The 18,392-nt window shown below is 39.0% G+C and overlaps 1 protein-coding gene across 4 annotated transcripts in view; it reads right to left on the reverse strand.

Moving 5' to 3' along the window:
- The window catches only part of PRKCB (protein kinase C beta), a 641,836-nt gene that overhangs the window by 578,281 nt on the left and 45,163 nt on the right, over positions 1-18,392 (reverse strand). The gene's annotated exons all lie outside the window — the stretch shown is intronic.

Here is an 18,392-nt window from a genome sequence, read left to right on the forward strand (position 1 = left end):
CTTGACAGGCTGGAGCATTGGGCTGAATTTAATAAGATGAAGTTCAAGAGGAATAAATGTATCATTTTTCACTTTATTATAAAACATCAACTTCACAAAGTGGGGGATGCATGGATCTTGGGGTTTTCATAGATCGCAAGCTCAATATGAGTCAGCAGCATGATATGGCAACCAAAAAAGCTAATGCAATCTTAGGCTGCGTTAAGAGGGGCATAGCTTCCAGGAATAGAGAAGTAAGAGTTCCACTGTGCTTTGACCTTATCAGACCTCATCTGGAAGACTGTATTCTGTTCTGAGGGCCATAGTTTAAAGAAGACATTCGTAAGCTGAAGAATATACAGAGGAAAACAACTAGGAAGATAAGGAAGTGGGCCTCTGAGGCTATGATCTATGAGGATCCATTGAAGGGACTGAGAATATTTAACCTGAGAAAGAAATTATCACTATTTTCAAGTATTTGAAGGATTGTCACATGGAAGTGTGATTAGGCTTGTTCTTTTTGGCCCCAGGGTACCAGTAGCAGTGGAGTAGAAGTGACAGAGTCAAATTTAGGCTTGATGCCAGGAAATACTTGCTAACAATCAGTCATCCAAAAGTGGAGTGAGTTGCTTCTAAGAAGCGGTAGGTTTCCCCATCCATCCTTAGAGATTTTCATGCAGAGGGTGGATGACTCCTTGTGGCTATGTTATAGTAGAGATTCCTTTGATTTATGAGTTGGATTAGATGGCCACTGAACACTCTTCCAACTCTCAGATGCTGTCATTCTGTGATGTCCTAAATCCAACATTCTTTCCATGCAACATTCTGCCTTTGTAAGGCATCTGGGACCATCTCCAGTCATCCTAATCTATATTCTCACCACTGGACCCAGATGGCTCTGGAGGAGAAAATCAGACTGGTGACTTTGCACAATGCTTCCTCACTTAAATCCAATTCACCTGCAAGCCGTGACATCACCTTCCTGATGTCATGGTCCTCTTTGAGAACGAAGGACAAACAACAACCGGCTTTGTAAAGCCTTTAAAGCCCAACCTGAATGCAGCCTTGTCCAGAAAGCCTTTCTTGAGCTCCCAGTCAATAAGGAGAGAGTATTTTAGTTCTACCTTCATTGTGTAAGAATCATGTTATATAACATCTTTCTATGTCTCATGTTGAGCAACTAGACTATGGACATTTTGTAGGATCATAAATCTGTGGAGGTCTAGTCCAACCTTCTCATTTCACAGATGTGGGGATCTGAGGTGGAGGGAGGAAACTGACTTAGCCAAGGTCACATTGGTAATATTCGTCAGAGCTGGGATTTGAACATCATCTTGTCTAAATTGTTTATCTTCTCTACCCACCTCTATCATTTTCACTGCCACAGTGCTTGGCACATAGCATATATCTAATATTTGAGAATTGAGGTGAATCTTTGTATTACCTGTCTTATGGGGGCATTTTAAGGAAAGTCTTTATAAACATCATCTATTACTTTTGTCTTTCAAGCTCATATTCTGTCCTCTGTGGACAAATAATTGAAAAACAACTAATTCACATCTGGCTCAATAAAATTCTTCATATATTTGAATACAGTCATCAAAGGACCAATAGCCTCTTTTTTCTCCCAACTAAAAAAATCCCAGCTTCATTTATTAAGCCAAGTACTGTAGCTAGTAAATCTTGCCCTGCCCCCTCCCCACCTCCTTCCAGCTATCTTGTTTGGGTGTATTGTCTAAAACTAGAGTTCTTCACATTTTTTGTGTCACAGACTCCCTTGGCAGTATGTTGAAGTTTATTGATCCCTTCTCAGAATCATGTCTTTAGTGTCATGAACTCCCGTGACAGTCTTGTGGTACTTACCAACCCCTTTTCAGATTTATTTTTAAATGCACAAATTAAAATATATAGGATGACAGAGGACGTGAATTATTTTTAAGTAGAGTTATTTTTTTTAAATTAAGCAAGTGCATATGTTCCAAGTTAAGAACTAATGGTCTAAAGGGAAGTGGAGTAGAGGAAGCAAGAAGGAAGAAAAGATTAGCTTTGTCAGTCTTTGGGTTCTTTCCACACTTTATAATAGAAAACTCACTTTGGCTATATTGTATGGCTTTCAAGATTAAATATATCACTTCAAGGTAACAGGATTCAGAAAAGAGAGATCAACAGCAGACCTTACCCTGACTCAAAACCTACCTCAGTTTTTATTTCCATTCAAAAATAGGGTGGACAGGAGAAAACACAAATGTAGAGAAAGCCCATTTTTCCATACATCCTCCTTTCCATCACACACACAACTACCATTCCTTCCCCATATCCACTCCCCAGCTCAGTCAACTCAACAAAAATCTATTAAGCAACAACTATTTTCAAATTCTGTGGTTGGTGCTAGTGGGATGGAGATGGTCAGGGAAGGCTTCACGAAGGAGATTGCATTTCATCTTAGTCTTTAAAGGTAGATAGGGAACTCTCAAATATTCAAATGAATCTGTGAATTGAGATTTGAATATTTTTTGCAAAGATGAAGATCATAGTCCATCCTTGCCCACCCATCCTGTGTCAGTCACAAGCATTTGTTAAGCACCTAATGTGATCTGAGCACTGTGCTAAGCAATGGGGATGCAAAGAAAGGCAAAAAGAATCTCTGCTCTCAGGGAACTCATCACATCCAGCATATGGAATGTGTATGTTAAAACTAATGTTTTTCTATACATTGATTATTAGCTTGTCTGTATGTCATACTAAGTTCAGAAAAACATGCTTGAGGGCTTCCTCGATTGCTCTGGACATGAGGATACCAATGGAGCATTCTGTGCACTAAATCTATCTCTTGCCTATCTTCTCTTCCAACTATACATTTCCTTGGTGAGAACATCTTTTATTCCCATTCTTTCTTTCTTGGCTATATATAGTAATCTGCTTATACTCATCATGCTCCTATCCATTGCCCTCTGTGTGATATTCATTTGCAATTCTCAAGACACTCATGAATTCCATGTGCTGCATAACTCAAGGGATAAAAATGTCGATGGGTAAGAGATGTTATCTTCCAGACATAAGGGATAGGGTGAGCAAAGGAAGGAAAGCAAGATGTATGTGTATAGGACAAACAAGTATTACAATTCAGTTAGAACACAGAATAGATGAAGGGGATAAGTATGCAAAAAGCTTGGAAATTTAGAGTGGCTCCAGACTGTGGATGGCCTTGAATGCCTGACTGAGGAATCAGGACCTACCTTTGCAGGCAAAAGAGAACCACTGAGGTGTTTTGAACAGGATAACATGATAATATTTGTGAGTAAATCAAATTAATCTAACTACAAGGTTTTTGTAGTTATTGTTTGGATGGATGGATGGATGGATGGATGGATGGATGGATGGATGCCAGGGCAGAGGGCAGAAACTGGAGATTTAGGACACCAGTGTCCTTATATCTATCTGAAACTCATCTACGTGAATGAAAAAGCCAATAATATTCACTTCAAAGAGGCAACATTATGGGCCTTCCCCCAGTAGTTTTCCCTCCACTGTTTCTCACTAAAAAGGAGATTATGAACCTCAGTGATATTATTTCATTGTCTGCCTTAGGAGACTGACATCTTCTTCTTCCCAATGTTAATTAACAATTGCCTTTTTAGCGTTGGTAATTCATTTGCAGCAGGCAGTTCTGAAAGGAGCTGAATGGTCTTTTCCCAAGTACAAAAGGAAGAACAAGAAAGGACTTCCAAATTGAATGGCCAAGTGGGAATGGACTTGGAGGGGAGGAGGGGAAGATCCTGGACTAATCTGGGGACTGTGGGAGTTGTTACAACATGGGCATCCTAGAATCAGGATAAAAGCTGCAGATGTCAGTAGCAATGGAGCAGACTCCAAAAGAAGGAGGACAGGATGACACTGAACCAGTCTGAACCTGCAAGAACAGTATAGGAAGCAGAAACTCAACTCAAGCTTCTATCTACTGGACAGTCAAAATCAATGTCCCATAGGCATCTCAATTTCACCATGTCTAAAATGACTCATTATTTTTTCTCCAAAACCCACCCCCAGTGCTTAGTACAGTGCCTGGAATATAGTAGTAGGCACGTAATAAATGTTTATTGATTGACTGACCCCCTCCCCATTCTGAATTTCCCTATTTCTTTACAAGACACCATTATCTTTCCAGTTACCCAGGTTAGCAACCTCAGGGCCACCCTCATCCCCTCACTCTCCCTCATCTCACCTATCCAGTCAGGTGCCAAGTTTTGGCAACTCTCTTTCTTTATCATCAAATTCCCTATTCAAATGGCCACCCCCAAGTTCAAGCCCTCATCAACTCTCACCTGCACTTATTTTTCTAAATAGTATTTTTGTTGTTGTTATTCTGTTCATACCTGACAAACACAGATTAACATGAACATCCCCAAATGCAAGGTACATAAAAAGAAGATTGCATACGAAACCCTTAATTTCTAATATAAACAGCGTGTTTTTTAAAAACATTTAACATTATAAAATATGTTAGTTTCAAAGCTGATATGCTTTCATGTTTCGCTTGAAGTCCCTTTTGCCCTCTTCAGTATGTTTTTAAATGCCTCAATGACCATCTTTTCTTTCTTTTCTTCTTTGTTGACACTGATATCACTCCCTCCCCTCTAACGCTCCTCCTGATTTTTTTTTAAACTTTCCTTGCGGCCAATAAAAATAGTCAAGCAAAATAAGTCCACACATTGGTCACGTTCAGAAAATGTCTATTTCATTCCACATCTCAAGTGCCCCTCTCTGTCAGGAAGTGGGCGGCATGCTTCATCCATGGTCCTCTGGTTCTGCTCACTTCACTCTGCATCAGTTTCCACAAGTCTTCTCGTATATTTCTGAATCCATACTTTCTATCATTTCTTATGACACAATAATAATCTATATTTGTATTCCATAATTTGTTCAGCCTTTCCTCAAATGATGGGCATCTCTTTGTTTTATAGTTTTTTGCTAAAACCAAGAGTTTCTGTAAATATTTATGTACACTGGAGCTTTTCCTTTTGTCTTTGATCCCTCTGGTGTATCATCTACTTTCTTGTGGAATTGCTAGGTCAAACAATATGCATAATTTAATGAACTTTGAGATAAAATTCCAAATTTCAATCCAGAATGACTGGATCATTTCGAAGTTCCACTAACAGTGCATTAGTGTGCCTGTCATCCCACATCCCTTCCAACAATTGTTATTTTCCTTATTTTTGTATTTTTCCTTATTATATTTCCTTATTTGTCATCTTTGCCAATCAGATATGTCTCTCATCTGGACTATTACAAGGGGCTCCAACTTAGGCTCCTGTCTGAAATCTCTCCCCACTTCAATCCATCCTCCACACAGTTGCCAAAGAGATTTTCCTCAAATGCAAGTCTAACCACGTAACTCCCCTACTCAATAAACTCTAGTGGTTCCCTATTGCTTCCAAAATCAAAACACAAACTCCTCTGTTTGGTATTTAAAACCTTTCAGAAGCTACTTGTCTAGCTTTATTATGTATGGCTCCCTTTCACATATTCTGTGATTTAGCCAAATCAGCCATGTTTCCGTTCCTTACATGATAGTCCAACTCTCTCTCTGGGCTTTTGCACAAGCAACGGGTCCCCAGAGCATGGAATGTACTCTGTCCTCCCCTCCAAACTCCTAGTTTCTTTCAAAGCTCATTTCAAACACTAGATCCAAAAAAGACCTTTTCTGATATCTCTATCTCCTAGAACATTTTCTGAAAAATTACCTTGCATTTAAATTTGTATATTTTTCTATACACTTATATGTTGCTTTGCTCCATAAAATATAAGTTCCTTGAAATCAGAAATGATTTTTTTCTTTGTATCTCCATGGCCTAGAATAGTGAAGAAAGATAGAAAGAAAGAAAAGAAAGAAGAGGGAGGAAAGAAGAGAAGGAAGGAAGAAAGGAAGCAAGGAAGGACAGAGGAAGAGAAAGGGATGGAGAGTGGAGAATGAAGAGAAGGACAGAGAGAAGAATGAGAGAGAAAGAGAGGAAGAGAAGAAACCTTTTCCTTCAAGGAGCTTACTTTCTATTAGGGAAAGGCAACACATTTGGGGAGTGGTGACCAAGGAAAGGAGTTAGAGTAGTGAGGAAGAGAGATATCCAAGAAGTGGAGAATGATGAAACAGCATGAGTGGAAGGAAAGCTGGGATACGAAGTTGAGGCATGATTTAATATTCAGAGAGAGACATAATATAATACATGATACAATATAATAGGCTAAGTAAGCTAGTTTGTGCCCATAGCCATCAATCCATTGGGTTGTTCCTAGGTTCTCCAAGGGAACCTAGGTAAAGCAAGTCAAAGTTGGTACTGAAAAGCCTCCATGATTAACTCTATTCAATGTGAGCCTAGATTTATATACACAATGGTTTTGAAACACAGGTTACATAGAAATTAATAAAGTTGTTATGTACCATTTTTCTAAGTGGGTGCTCCTTCACCAAGGTGTGTTTAAAAATTAAAATGTGAATAGAGCCACGGACCTGGAATTGAGAAAACATGAATTTGAATCCTGTCTCAAACACTTACTAGTTGTGTGACCCTAGGCAAGTCACTTAACCACCATCTGCCTCAGCTTCCTTATCTGTAAAATGGAGATAATTATGCCACCTACCCCTAGGGATTGTTGTGAGGATAAAATGAGGTGATATTTGTAAAAGTCTTTATAAACTTTAAAGCACTACATAAATGTTGGTTCCTGTTGTTGTTGATAATATGATGATATAGCAGGAATCTTTTCTCATCTGAGTGGACACCTGGACAAGGGTGGGCTAGGAAAGAGTACTTTATGGGCACTTTCCCTAGCACAGTTAATAAGGAAGTTACAAAAAAATTAGAGATAATCATGGTCATTTACATTTTTAGGCCTATTTTTGTTGTGTGTAAAATGAAGTCTTTGGCCTAGAGCCAGGGGTGAGGAACCTGCCTCCTTGAGGCCACATGTGGCCCTCTAAGTTGCCAAGTGTGGCCCTTTGACCGGATCTAAACTTCGCAGAACAAATCCCCTTAATAAAATATCTTGTTCTGTAAAACTTGGATTCAATTTTTTTTAATTTTTAATTTTTTTTTGGGGGGGGGTGAGGCAATCGGGATTAAGTGACTTGCCCAGAGCCACATAGCTAGTGTCAAGTGTCTGGTCTAAGGCTGGATTTGAACTCAGGTCCTCCCGCCTCCAGGCCAGGTGCTCTATCCACTATGCTACCTAGCTGCCCCTTAAACTTGGATTCAGTCAAAAGGCTGTGCCCAAGGACACAGAAGGCCACATGTGGCCTCAAGGAAGCAGATTCCTCACCCCTGGCACCTAGACTCTAAGGTGTTTTCCACTTCCAACCTTCTATGTATTCCATTCTAATGTCCCTCCCAGCTCTCACATTCAGTTTAAAGCCTCATCCAGCTCAAACATTCCAGAACCAATGAGGCTGTGGTATCAGGGAGGTCAGTGAATCAGAGGAAAGAGTCTGTACCTAAGCTGAGTAGGAAACAACACAGAAGAAATTGTTATATTTCTTTCCCATGGATCCAGGCAGTGTCATCCTAATCAACAAATTCCAGCTCTTCCTTCCCACTCTTCCATCCCCCATCCTTGTCCCCACAAGAAAATGAGACTCCTAATGCCAAAGTGTCAAGGGTTAGCTAGAGACTGCCCATGCATGATTCTTCCAATTCAGCTTCTATCCCAAACACTGACTAGATAGAAAGTGAAAGTGGCAGCTTCCTCTTTTCTCTCTCTCTCTCTCTCTCTCTCTTCTAAAGAAAACTGCCTGAATACTGAACTTCCTCTCTTTTAACCACAACTCACTACTGCTTTTGACTTTGTATGTTTCTTATTTAACTTTAAAAGCCTCCCCAGGAGAGGACGGATGTCTGACAGAGCAACTGCCCCTAAGGTTACTGGGGTGAAGAGGGGGAGAAAGGGGAACAGTATTAAGTAACAAAAACCATGAATACGGATAGAGCATCTTTTGTAAAAGGTGGGTAAGCACTTTGAATTCAGACATCTAACTTCAAGTTATCATAGAATGTTAGCATTGGCAGGCACCACAGCTTCTCTGAGCAGGGAAAAACCCTTAGAACATTTCACATAAAATGGGAGAATTGGAAAAGACATTAGAACACAAGACCCCTAGTCTAGTGGAACTCACTCTACCCCAGCCATGCATGAAACATCAAAGCTATTCACTCATCAGGACTAAATTCACGCACCTAAAAGAACTTGGTAAAGGTGGATCTGTGCTTACAGATCATCATGGTTCACCTCACCAATGACAAGAAATGTTAAGATCACTCTGTCATTTAATATCACCTTTCTGACACATCTATGATGCTGTTCACATCACAACATAAGTTACTCTCAGTCATATGTGCTCCCCACCACCACCAAAAAAAATGGAAGAGCTACCCTTATCCTGGCATGAGATTTCAACCTTATTTTCCAAAGTGGCTTTGAATCAATAGCTACTCCTTTACATCTGTTCTGCTTGTTCGCTTAATTTTTAAAGTAGAGAAGGAAAAAACAACAATAATTCCTGTTACTCTACTGTTTCCCTGATCATGCTCTGAGAAACTGACTTAGAAACTAGTCTGGAGATCAAATACAGACAAATTACTCAACCTCTCTCTGTGTCTCCATCTCCTCATCTATAAAGTGAAGGGGGTTGGACTTGCTAGCTTTGAAGTCCCCTTCCAGCTCTAAATTTATAATGCTCTAAGTATAAAGGTTGAAAGTGTTTTCCTCAGAAGGAAAATGTGAGGCAGGGAGCCACAGGTATTATCAGGGGATAGAGTTGAATCTGGAAGACACCATTAGCAGAGATCTCCTTCACTCTGGGATCCTCCAGTCCACACACAAGCTTCAGTCTGGTCAACAGACCTGCCTTCATACCAGCACTCGGGTGAGAACTTTGGGGCCAAATGAGTCTGCAATCTTCTCTAACCTCAATATAGCCCCCTGCCTTAAGGCTAGCTGAGTCTTGACTATTCTCTGCCTTGCCTAAGCAAAAAGGCTTTTCCCTGATATTTCTTGTGAACTTTGATCATTCTTTAATTCAGCCATATCCTCTTTCCAGCACTCATCCTCCTCTGCTCATCCTTTACAATTCCCTTGTTAAAACTCTGTTTTTCAGTTAATCAATTGAACAAGCAACAAGAATTTATTAAGCACCTACAATGTGGGTGGTAGGGTATGGAGATACAAATACAAAGAATGAAACCCCTAATCACACTGAGCTTACATTCCAATGTGGAAGACAAGTGCATATAAAAATAGGTACAGTCTAAATGTAGAGTGAATAAATGTACACTGATAGTAAGTAGTTAACTATGAGATAATTAGGGAGGGAGGGAATGAGCGGTTGGCAGGGTGGGAAGAGGGAGAATCAGGAAAGGTTTCACGTAGAATATGGTGCTTGAGCTGTGTCTTAAAGGAAAAGAAAATCTCTATGAGGCAGAGAGGTAAGGAGGAAGGGCATTCCAGGCATGTGGGAAGATCAGTGCAAAAGCACAGAGGAGGGGGATGACAAATTCCCATTCTTCCTCAGTCTGTTTTTCTCAATCTATTCACTCAATGACACTTCTCTGACAACATCACTTAATGATTCTCCTCCTTTAAAGTTCTCACCATCTAATTCTATCACTCCATCTAGATACTTGTCCTTGTTATCGGTTGTTATTGTCATCATAGTTGTTGGTCAGTCATTTCAGTCACATCCAACTCTTCACAATCCCACTTGGAGTTTTCTTGACAGAGATACTGGAGTGATTTGCCATTTCCTTCTCTGGCTCATTTTACAGATAAGGAAACTGAGGCAAACAAGGTTAAGTGATTTGTCCAAGGTCACACAGCTAGTAAGTATCTAATAGGCCAGATTTGAACTCAAAAAGATGAGTCTTCTTGATTACAGGGCCCAACATTCTATTGAACATCCAAGTGGATAGAGTGCTATTATCTACCAACCTCCAGATCATTCTTCCTCTCAGCACCTAGTTCAGAGTCAACTTCAACCCAAGCCCTCAAACTTAAAAACTTTACTATTGACACTGATTGTCAACAAAGTCAGTTTCCCAACTTAGGAATCTGAATCACTAGCTTCCTTTGAAGCACAACTCTGATCTGCCCTACTCTGGTTATTAGGGTTTTCTCCCTCCTTAAATTTATCTTGTATTTACCTATCTGGATATGTACTATATCAACTCTCCTCATGATAGAATACAAAGTTCCTTGAGGGCATGGACTATGTTGTTTCATCTTTGTATATGCAATTAGTAGGCCCTTAATGAACAGCTTGCTGAATTGAACTCTACAGAGGAAACAGAAGTACTGGTAACAACCTGACGGTGGTCACGTGCCCACCCAACTAGTAGATGTCAGAGCTGGAACTCCTCTGCCTCCAACTCTCAAACATAACATCAAAGAATGTTGGAATAGAAAGGGACTTTAGAAATAAATCAAAGGATCAAAGAGACATCGAGTGTAAGCTACTCCTTCATCAAATCACACAGCGACAGATCAAGCATGGATTCCAACCAAAGTCTTCTGAGTTCTTCTACAACTACATCTAATGGCCCTTTCTACGTCTTCATTCTCATGGCTCTCTCTATAGTTAACACTGCCAAACCTCACCCTGTCCTTGTTCTCTCTTTTCTATAGTTTCCACAACACTGTTCTCTGATAGCTCTGCTTCCCATCTGACCACTCTTTTTTTCAGTCACCTTTGTTGGATCATCAGCCATCTCCTTCTTTCTTGATATCAGTGTCCTACAGAGTTCTATTCTGCACCTTTTCCCTCTATGATCTTACTCTGGGTAGCCTGTTCAGTTCCTATGGTTTATCATTTCTATGCTGATAACTCAGAGAAAAAAAGACAGAGACAGATACATAGACAGACAGAGGCAGAGGCAGACAGAGACAAAGTCAGAGAGAAAGAGACAGAGGGGTATTGAGGAGATAGATGGATTTGCAGCCTTAATCTTTCTCCTAAAGTCAAGTCTCACTTCATCATCTACTTGTTTGACATCAGCTGGATCTCCCATAGGCATCTGAAACTCAACATATCCAAAATGGACCTCTTCCTTGGATTGTGGAAGGGAGAATGGGATTATCTTCCCCCAAAATCATTCCCTCTGCCAAACATTTATGCTGAGAGCCTGAATACCATCCTCCTAAGTATTCATATTCCCACTCCTCTCAGATCCAATCCATTGCCAAATCTTCCCATTTCTTCTTTTATCCCTTCCTCTCCACCCACAGTGATAACAACTTTGTACCAGACATCTTTACCATCTACTTGGGCTACTGTAGTAACTTCCTCATTTGTCTGCCTACACCCAATAATTCTCCTCTTTAGTCTTTTCACAGCAGCCAGAATAATTTTTTCCAAAGCACAGGTCTGACCATGTCATTTCACCTGCTCAAAAATCTTTTTACATGTTCTGCATTCCAGTCACATTGAACTATTAACTGTGCCCCTATCTCAACATCCCATCTCCAGTCTCCCTGTGTTGACACAGACTGTTCAGCTTAACCCAGAATATACTCCTTCCTTATCTCTGTCTTTCAGCATCATTATATTCCTGTGAATATCACCTCAGTTGCCACCTCCTCTGTGAAGCCCTCCCTCATCCCCCCCCAATTTGTTAATGGTTTGCATCCATTTGTCAATATGCATGGTGTACACCCCCACCTCAATAGAATGCAACCTTCTTGAGGTAAGAGACTATTTCTATTTTGTCTTTGAATACCCATCACCTAATACAACATCTTATACATAAGTACTTAATAAACATTGGTTCAGTTTCACCACACTGCCCTCCACTAGACCAAAGGCCTTTCCACACTTAAGTGTTCAATCTCAACTATAGAATCAGGGATGAAGTGGAGAATATTTGTGGGTTCAAAAAAATGACTGGCTCCCTAACAGGCTGAAGCAAAGAGCATTCCCAAATTAGAACCAGTTCTACTTCATTAAAAAAAAAACTGAGCAAAGTAACTAGTGAATTAACATGGAATTCATGCTTCTAAAAGTCAACAATCATCACTTTTATTTTGGTAACAAGATCTTTTCATTTTTATCCCTTTCCATTTTTCCATGAATGTGTCTATGTCTAATATCTCGTGCACTCATCTGACCTCTCTCAATTAACATAAAGGAGTACCTTGCCATGTGCCTTCCTCTCCCCAGCTACCTCTGTCCTCAGAAAAAAAAACTACAGCCACGAGATGACATGACATCCCTATAACCTTTTCCTACTATCAAGAATTCCTGTACTTCTACAAACTTTGTGTATACCATATAGAGTATCCTTTTACCTATGTTTTTTCTTCACCACAATATAGTCAGCTTCTTTGGAAAGATACCAGATATAAAAGTCAAATGACTAAAAATTTTCCACTCTAAATCCTGTGATCCTTCCACGTAGGATGAAGAGAAGTTATAGCATTTGCTATTGGTACAGAGATATACAAGTTACAAATAATAATTCTTCAATTGTCAAAACAATTACTAGATACTCATTCAGTCCCCAGGGGTAGAGACAGCTTAGCACTGATGTCTTTCCTCCTCCCTCCCTCTTTCCTTTCTGTACTCCAAACATTTACAGACAAGAAAAGGAAAAAAAAAATTTTCTTGAGATAAACATTTTTAAGGCATATGAAGCCCCTATGTATACGACCCTGTTTCAGGCACTGTGGGAAATTAGACACATAACCCAGAGGAGCTTATAATCCCTGTTCAAAATCTCTAAGAGCTCTCAATTGACTAGATACTAACTAAAAACTCCTTGGTATAGCATTCAAGGCCCTCTAAAACCTAACACCATAGTACCTTTTTCAGACTTGGGAAAAATCTTGCTAAAATCTAGCACCACGGTACCTTTTCAGCTTGGACTGACAGGGTATTCTGTGGCACCTTCTTTACTGGACTACATCATCACTTAGTAAGTTGAAAAAATGTCTAAGTTTATAGTTCTATGATTATCAGCTATTCATCCATTTGTCTGGCAGCAAATGAGCAAATCTGGGTGAAAAGACTTGCTTACAGAAATAATATTCTAATTCCTAGAGAGGAGTATCTTCTTCCTCCTCTCTCTTGTAAATTAATTTGTTAACTATGATGCTATCTGATGAGGACTACAGAGGTTTCCAGAGATGAAATACCTTTTTTTTTTATTTTTTAGGCTGCATGTGCATGTTCATTTCTCTCAAAACTGGTAGATCATGCATATAGAGATATGCATGGGAGTTCATTGTGAAAATGAGCCCAAGGATGGATAGACATCTTCAGAGCAATTCCTTCTTACCCTTCCCTCCTTTCCTTGCTCAGGATGCATGTGTCAGCCAAAACTATAGTCTCCATATGTGTTAACCATAATATCAAGAAGGAGTTTCTTAACAGGATAGATTGTAAATACAATAAGATATGGGGAAGTGTCAAAGTATCCACTGAAATCATAGTTCCAAGATGTCTGTTTCTTCCATCATTAACATGACATAAAACAACATAACATAACATCAGGAAAGAGGGATGCCATTACTCAAGATAGTGGTCAACAAAGGTGAGTCTTAAAATAAGACAAGGGAAATGTCCAGTGGCCATGGTCCTTGTCAGAAGAATGTTCCCAGTTAGTAAAATCCAGTGGGAGGGCTTGGTTTTACTCAGAGAACAAAGCATCACAGCATGTAAGGTATTATGGTAAATTAAGCTCAGAGTAGGCCAGAAATGTCTTTCTCCTGATTGACCAATCCAGGTTTAAGCCTTTCTCAGGTCTTGGGGGACTCCAAATTATCTCAAAGGATCCTCATTTCCTCCTTTTGGTCAAAGGTGTGCCAAAGGCATCACTGGCAGACCAAGGAAGGCATGGGAAAGACTTCACTCTTCTTCAGGGAGCAGGAAGAGATATTGAAACACCTTTCTTGAAAACATATGCTTACAGTAGCCAGGTAGTAATGGTTTTGCCTCAGCAGCTGATCAGATTTACTACTTAGTGCTTCACATTTACTTTTTTAAATTTCATTCTATACATAAATTGGAATTCTTGAGAGGAAGGCCTGTACAGTGGAAAGAGTACAAAACTGGAAGTCAGCAGATCTGGGTTCTAGCTTTGCCTTTATCACTATCTATTTAACACTGTACTAATCACTGTTCTGGGTCTTCTTTGTTTCTCTTCTGTAAAATTAGAAGTTGAATTGAATGATCTCTAAGGTTCCTCTCATATTGGGCTTTCTATATCCTCACGTTCTTTTCAGTTCTGGCATTCTATGTTTTAAGGTTTCTTCTAGTTCTAACAGTCTGTGTTCTATATTCCAAGGTCCCTTCCCACTCCGACATTCTTCATATTAAAGTTCCATTTTATTTTGGGGTAGCATGTTCTATATTTTTTAAAGATCCCTTCTGGATGTAACATTCCATATTTTAAGACCCTTATGGCACTGACATCCCATGGCTCTATTTAATAATCCAGAAGCCTCATTGAGACCTACAAGATAAAGTACTGAACCAGTAATCAGGAGAGTAGGTTTTAATGTCAACCTTGTTACTGATTTGCTCTGCGGCAAGTCACTTCATCTTCTCTTGTCACCATTCCCCTTTGTAAGACAATAATTATTACTTCCTCTTCTCCTGCTGTTCAGCGCTTCAGGATCTTTGAAGGGTAAAGTATTTTGCAAAGAGGTAACATGGTTGATAAGCCCCCCAGTCAAACAGTTTGAAAAGTGCAAGATCAAACATTAATGAGTGTTAACATTCTAGGGTCCCTTTGCTTACTATCCACATATTCTCTTCTACTTAGACCTTACCTTCTAAACCTTTTTCCAGGGACTAGAGCTTCTGCATGTATACCTGAATGTTGGGAGTGGGGCTAACAGGAAAGAACAAATCTATGAATGTTTATCTAGATGGGGTGGCACCTGTTTATCTTTATATACCTATGTATTTGTCTACTTTATGAGTCAGTTCTCATCAGATCATGGAATCTTACTGTTGGAAGGGATTATGGAGGTCATCTAAGACAGCCACTGAAGCATGAATGCTTTCTATAACACCCCTAACCAGTGATTCTCCAGGTTCTACTTGAACCTTAATTTTTCTTTTATTTTTAACATTTTTATTTAAAGTTTTAAGTTCCAAATTCTATGCCCCCCTCTCCTACCCCCTCCCTGAGACAGCAAGTAATCATATTTAGTTTATACATGTGCAATTATGTAAAACATTTCCACATTAGTCATTTTGTACAAGAAGACTCAAATAAGAGGAAAAAAATGAAAGTGAAAAATAGCATGCTTCAGTTTGTATTAAATCAATATTAATTCTTTCTCTGAAGGCAAATAGTATGCTTCATCATTAGTCCTTTGGGGATTGTCTTGGAGCATTGTATTGCTGAGAATAGCTAAGTCATTCACAGTTCTTCATCGAACAATATTGCTGTTACTGTGTACAACATTCTCTTGTGAACCTTAAATTTTTCTCTCTTCTCTTCCATGCCCTAATGTTCTCAAAGTATGTTTCCAGATAAAGACAGACCTGCCTGGGAGACAAAAACTTTGGTTTCTAGGGAGTAAGAATCATATCCTTCAATGATTTTAATAATAAATCTGATGTGATGTTATCTTAGATTGCTAATGTTTCTCTACTTTCCCTCTTCCCAAGTAGTTACTAATGCTTTTTGATAATTTAAAGTTTTTCAGGCTAGGTCCCATAGATCTCTGATAAATTTTGCATAAACTTGGTTAGTTTCCTCAAAAGCATGAGCATATGATTGAAGAAACATTATATTTCTCTTCATGTGTAGGCATTAACATTGATAAGTCTTGATAACCTCCTTCTAATTCAAATATATTGTGTCCTAAATTGGCCATGGTGTAATAAATTATTATCTACCCTTCTGATCTGACATCCTCAGGAAAACAAAACCTTCATTCTAGGTAAAGGGGACATCACTGTCTTCCTCATGTACACCAAACACTTTGGATTTGTTCTTTGTTCACCATGTACTCCAGGGGTGTCATAAGAATTCTGTCCTCTTCACACATTTCACCCCTCTAAACATTATTCAATGAAGACTGAGCTATGGCTACGCTAGAACTTCTCTCAGAGATGTTCAGAAATCAATCCTATCTCTGTAGGACTTTCTCAGAAATGCTAAGTGGACCCTACCCAACATTCCTCCTAGATCACAACCTTGTTGTGGCGGACTAACTTGCTAGATAGGTTACATTGGAGAGTTCTGACAAAAGATGATCCACTGTGGAGAAGGAAATGGAAAAACACTCCTGTATCTTTGCCAAGAAAACCCAATGGAGAAATATTAAAATGATAGTAGAGATGACATCAGAAGATGAGCCCTTCAGGTTGGAAGTGTCTAACAAAGAGTGGAGGACAACTACAAGTGCCTCCAGAAAGAATGAAGTGAGTGGGCCAAAGCCAAAAGGAAGCTCAGCTGCAGATGTGTCTGGTAGCAAAAGTCTGATGCTGTAAAGATCAATATCACATAGGAACCTGGAACGTAAGAGTTATGAACCTTGGTTCATAAGCTGAATGTGATCAAACAGGAGATGGAAAGTTAGAACATCAACATCTTGGGTGTCAGGGAACTTAAATAGATAGAAATGAATGAATTTAATTCAGGTAATCATTACATATACTACTGCGGACAAGAATCCCTTAGAAGAAATGGAGTAGACATCATAGTCAATAAAGGGTGAGAAAAGCAGTACTGGGGTATAATCTCAAAAATGATAGAATAATATCTATTCGGATGCAAGGAAACCATTCAACATCACAGTAATACAACTCTGTGCTCCAACCATTGATGCTGAAGAGGCCAAAGTTGATCAGTTCTATGAAGAGCTACAACATCTTCTAGAAATAACACCCAAAAAAAGATGTCACATTTATCATAAGAGATTGGAATACTAAAGTAGGAAATTAGAAGGTAATTTGAATAACAGGCAAGTTTGGCCTTAGAGTTCAAAATAAAGTGGGGCACATACTAATAGAGTTTTGTCAAGACAATTCATTGGTCATAACAAGCACTGTTTTCAACAATCCAAAATGCAACTCTACACGTGGACATCACCATGTAGTCAATATTGAAATTAGATTTCTTACATACTTTGCAACCAAAGGTGGAGAAGCTGTATACAGTCAGTTAAAACAAGATCTGGAGCTAACTGTGGCTCAGATCATGAGCTTCTTATTGCAAAATTCACTCAAATTGAAGAAAGTATGGAAAACCATCAGACTGTATAAATATGACCTAAATAACATCCTTTATGAATACAAAGTGGAGGTAATGAATACATTTAAGGGATTCGGTCTAGAGTGCCTGGATAACTATGGAAGGAGGTTCACTATATTGTACAGGAGAGAGCAATGAAAAATATCCCAAAGAAAAAGAAGAGCAAGAAAGCAAAGTGGCTGTCTGATGAGGCTTTACAAATAGCCAAGGAAAGAAAAAAAAAAGGAAAGGAGAAAGGGAAAGATATATTCAACTGAATGCAGAATTTCAAAGAACAACAAGGAAAGATAAAAAGATTTTCTTAAATGAGTAATGCAAAGAAATAGAAGAAAACAATGGAATAAGCAAGACAAGAGATCTCTTCAAAAGAGATAGAGATATCAAAAAAAGTTTCATGCAAAAATATGCATGATAAAAGACAAAAATGGTAGGATTTAACAGAAGTAGAAGAGATTAAGAGGTGGCAAGAATATACAGAAGGACATACAAGAAAGATCTTAACATTACCAGTTACCACAATGGTGTGGTTACTGATCTAGAGCCATACATTCTGGAGAATGAAGTCAAGTGGACCTAAGGAAACATTGCTAACAATAAGGCTAGCAGAGGTGACAGAATTCCAGCTGAGCTATTTGAAATCCTAAAATATGATGCTGCTAAAGTACTGCACTCCACATGCCACTAACTTTGTAAAACACAACAGCAGCCACTAGACTGAAAAAGAATATTCAAATTACCAAACAATTGTGCTCATTTCATGTGCCAGCAAGGTTATGCTTAAGATTCTGCAAGCTAGGCTTCAGCAATATGTGAACTGAGAATTACCAGATATGCAGGCTGGTTTTCAAAAAGGCAGAGGAACTAAAGACCAAATTGCCAACATTCACTGGATTATAGAAAAAGTAAGAGATTTCCAGGAAAAAAAAGTCTACTTCTGCTTCACTAAAGCCTCTGACTGTGTGGATCACAAGAAAATGTGCCAAGTCCTCAAAGAGACAGGAATACCAGATAATCTTACTTGTCTCCTGAGGAAAATGTAAGCAAGTCAAAAAGCAATGGTTAGAAATGAAGATGGAACAACTAATTGGTTTAAGACTAGGAAATGAGTACAACAAGGCTGTATATCACCTTATTTATTTAACTTATATGCAGAGTACATCA

This window comes from Phascolarctos cinereus, unplaced genomic scaffold (genome assembly GCF_003287225.1).
Source record: "Phascolarctos cinereus isolate Bilbo 61053 unplaced genomic scaffold, phaCin_HiC Scaffold_4;HRSCAF=312, whole genome shotgun sequence".
Classification (NCBI taxonomy): Eukaryota; Metazoa; Chordata; class Mammalia; order Diprotodontia; family Phascolarctidae; genus Phascolarctos; species Phascolarctos cinereus.